Raw genomic sequence first — 4,426 nt, forward strand, 5'->3', positions numbered from 1 at the left:
TTCAAACTGAGCTCGGGGGCAGAGCACCCCTTTGTTTCACTGCTTGGCAGGCTAGTATGCCGGCTCAATCTCCTCTCCCCCTTGTGTCACTGGCCCAAGTATACGAGTACTCGTACTTCACCATTGGCACATGCCTCTGCTTTACACGTATACTTGTAGACCGAGGTGGTCATTTCACCCCCCGACCGCCTCCTAGCAAGGTACCAGAGCCATGGGTGGGAAGAACAGCAGTTCAAAGCGGTCCCTGTAGATGCGACTATGCCCAGCCTGGTAGGTAGGAGCAGCACCCCGTAGTCGTGGACCGGAAGCAGCTCCGTGTGCGTTTGAACAATCTTGAATCTCCTCTGATCAAGGCACGCGAAGCAGCGGCTTCTGCGTTCTCTCCGGAGCCAATGCCCCACCGATTGCTTCCACAATCGAACAAGGGATTGAAAACCACTAGTCATAGTAGCCAGAGACTTTCAGCCGGTGCTTGTACGACGGGGGGTCCCTGGGGCCTTGGACTTTGTTCAGGTCAGAAATTGAGATATTTGCATCAATTGGTCGCCATCGCCCTCGAGGCACAGCCATCGTCTATTTTTCAGAGCAAATGACGTCGATGTTGCGCCCTCTCGTCCTTGTTGGCCGTGGCAATGGACTTTGCCCGTACCTCATCTCGATCCGGCCCGAACAAGCCGGCGCTGGATCTCGTTTCGGTCCGCCCTGCTTTCGCCCTGAGGGAAATCCTGACTTCGCCTGTTGACAAAGAGCATCCAACTCTCTAGCTTCCCTCTCCCTCGAGCCGCCCTGTCCATCAGTCGGCCGACGTGGAAGGCTCCACATCCAGCCCCAAGGCGAGCCACCTGATCCCTTTTATTCAGCCTTGTCCTCGGCTGTGGTGGTACAAGTAGGTACCCATACGAAAGCACAGCTCAGACCTGTTTCTGTTGGCCCAGGTGTCCGGGCTGGTCCCACTCCAGAGGCTTGATCCGCGTACCCAGCGGCACATCCAGACGAGCTACGTCAAGAATAAGATGAGTCAAACGCTGAACTAGAGTCTCTGGTGTTGTCTGAATGCCGAAAACACCATACCTCGCAGAGGGCTCAATAGTCAACCCCCATACTGTATACACCAGCTCGTGTACTGTATGTAGATATGGCGCGTGCTCTGTGAGAGCTTGCAAAGATGATCGGTGATTGAGCCTCGATTCAATCTAATTAAACAATTCCCCTAAATCGGCGGTTCGCTCCGCTTTGGCACTAGCCAGGAGGTTGGACTCTTCAGTCTTGCCCCCGGCTCGTGCCCGTTTCCATGATAGGCAGCACCTCGGCTCTCTGTCAATGCAGGGGCAGTACAGTAGTATTTGGTGTTGGCATTAGCATTCGCGACAGTGGGCTGACAAGACGAAGCGACGAGGACAGTTCGTACACATAATATTATGCGCGAAGCAAGCATCACCTTCGAGCAGCGTCGAGTAGAGACCGATCCATGACTTTAGCCACCAGAGTACCAAAGTGCTTCGTACGCATAAACCAACGCACCCCTTGTACTCTATTTGCAAAAGAGCTTGCGGCGAATACCCGTTCGTTGCACGGCTAGTTTCCGGTAGCTATACTGCCGCGTTTGCAACCTGTTTTAGTTTAATTAGATAAGTCTCTGGGCAATGAATACTATAAGAAAGGGAACGAAATACCTAAACAATGAAATAAGTGAAATAATGAAATATGAAGAGTGAACAATGATAGACTCACGCCCTTGTGCCAAGTCTATCAACGGGTGTGCAATCCAGCCGTAGCATCTGCTTAACAGACATAATCGAGGGCATGAGGGGGACAACGAGGGAAGGAGAGACATGCATTGTTCGATTGGCTCATATAGCATTGAACATTGGAGACGTCAACGCAAGGGAGAAATGTTCCACTTCAGCTGCTACGTACTGTGCTCTGTAAGTACGAGCAGAGGTTAGCAAGACGAGAACGAAGCACCGCGTAGTATCTGGTATTCCTCACAACCAGTGTACTAATATGTGCTACTTCTATTGCATTAGCAAAAGATCTTGTCGTTCTATGCCAAGAAGGCATGGCACATTGGTAAGAGTCTCAGCCGCGGCAGAGCACTTTCACGCGCAACAAAGCTAATAAGCGTGATCCTTGGGCGCGGGAGCGCCCTCTCTCCCGGCGGCCAGGCTTTCGGCATCGCTAAGGGTGACTGTGGTCTGAGCATAGAGATCTGCCTGGAATCTGGTAGATAAGCCGGGGGCGACTTGTCAGAAGCTCTTAGTCCAAGTTCGCTGGGCCGAGTACCGTATCATCGTGGCGTGAGCCCCTGCCTCTCTCCATAGAGCCTCATCTTCTCGCTCCGTCCATCTCTCCTTGTCACGATCCATAACTGGTAGTAGTAATGGTACTTCCGTGGATGCTATGCCCCATTTGTTCAGTAGCCTGTCATGCCGTGAACAAGCCACCAAATGCATCCCGGGATTTAGAGGGAGGCCAGCAAGCCACTTGACCCGTCCATGTAAGTCTCCAGACAGGCCCAGGCCGCTAACAAGAAAACGCCGTCGCATGGTTAGCCGACAACACGGCAGATATCCATTGCTAGGCGCCCCTCCCATTTCTCCCTCCAAGTCCTGGGAGTACTGTTCGTCTCAATTGTCATTGATCCCGGCCCGCAAATTGAGCTTGAGCGCCGAGTCCCTGCAAGAGACAGTCTCGAGACGCCTGCAAGGGTAACCCAATGTGGATAAGTTGCACCATCTGTAAATCGCCATAGGTCCTCCCGTGCATATGGGGTCGCAGTAGCACTCCGTCCAAGTACATCTTAGCCAGCCTGCATTGATGTGGTTTTGCTTTTTTTTTTCGCCTGGGCCGTTCTGGTTGCTATCCACAAGACTCCAACGATTGGTGCAAGTGTGTACTCGTACATATGGAGTCCGGGCGGATGGCCCACCTCCCCTCATTGTGGTTGCTCCATCGTGTGTGGCATGCTGGACCCTCCCTTTGGGTGGTATCCAAAAGACTGATGTCGAGGAGAACAGACAAAGACATGCCGCGTGCGACCCATACGCGGACCAGCCCAGAGGGTGTGGGAGCTGCTGCGAATCCGCCGATTCTCCCATCCTTCAGCCTTCATATCAGGCAGAAAGTTACACACGATGGTTTCTCTTCCACCAAAAGGGGAAATGAGGGGCTCTCTTTTGGACACCAAGTCCCGTATCCTTGCAGCCCCTTCATCCTGCTTGAGTAGTGTGCCTTCGGATGTCGCAGAACGCTGCCGTGATACTGTTTGCTTACCTCGCCTTACTACGCACAGCCTAAGGAACCCAAATCCGGCCGGAGATGCGTCTGCCTGCAGCCTCTTTGTCTGTGTAAACAGGTACATCGCAGCCAACTCCTTACAAGTACCCAGTAATAGCTGCAACACGTCGTCCGTACAGGTACATGCGTCCAATACCACCACACTTGTAGGTAGCCATGCATGCTAATAAGGCACTTGTCCGTGCGCCGGATGGCTATTCGCACATGCGAGCCGTCATGCACACCATAAGGAGCGGAAACGGTACCAAGGCTATTGTCGGTCTGCACTTGCTGGGATGGCGAACATGCGCTGGAAGGGGAAAGAAGCTCAAAGACACGGCGATGATCCCCTCAGTCCTCCTGTTTCCACAGGGGCCAATGAAGTATATCCGCCTTCTCTTTGCTTTCATGCGGCCACCATCATTGGCCTCGGTAAGAGTAGAATGTGCCATCAAAGAGGCGTGTCCAGCCTAACTCTGGGACAGGTCTGATGGCCCATCATTCTCATACACCCAATGACGACAGCTGGTTGTCACTTGAATCATGGCAGAAATGATGAAGAGCGGGCGTAGTGCGAGATCTGACATGTCAGCCAGTCTTGTGAGCAAAACCAACGGTGAGACTTGACAACTAGAGTTCGTAGGTAAAGTTCGATATGGCGCTGGCTACCCTGCAGTACGAGGCCGCCCTAGTAGACTTTTTTTTTTTTAGTCTTCGCCTCCTTTTGTTCCAGGATAGGAACAAACGAAGTGCTCTGTACTTTATGATATGGCATATTTTGCGTTGGTGGTATGGGTAAGCCCAGCAAGGGAGTGCGATGCTGCTAAAATGTAGCGCCTAGTAGTAGTCTGGAACGATCGCGATCCATTCCATGTCGTCCCGCACCACCCATCCATGGACCTGTCCAAAGTGACACAAGTCCAGCTGCCAACTAGTTAGACGCAAGTCCGCTGTTCAAACCAAATGACCGAATGCTTTCTCCCCAATGAAGCGGGTAGATATACTCCGCATTGGTCGTACATAATCTCATGTCACTGCGCAACACTTGGCAGTTTTGAGCGACACGCACGAGCTCAGACGACGAAGCGTACTCGTACTGCTATGCTCGTGCCACGCCATCATCCGAAAGAGAGCCTCATCAAAGAGAGCT

Source organism: Trichoderma aggressivum (genome assembly GCF_033847375.1).
Source record: "Trichoderma aggressivum f. europaeum strain CBS 100526 chromosome Unknown scaffold_011, whole genome shotgun sequence".
Classification (NCBI taxonomy): domain Eukaryota; kingdom Fungi; phylum Ascomycota; class Sordariomycetes; order Hypocreales; family Hypocreaceae; genus Trichoderma; species Trichoderma aggressivum.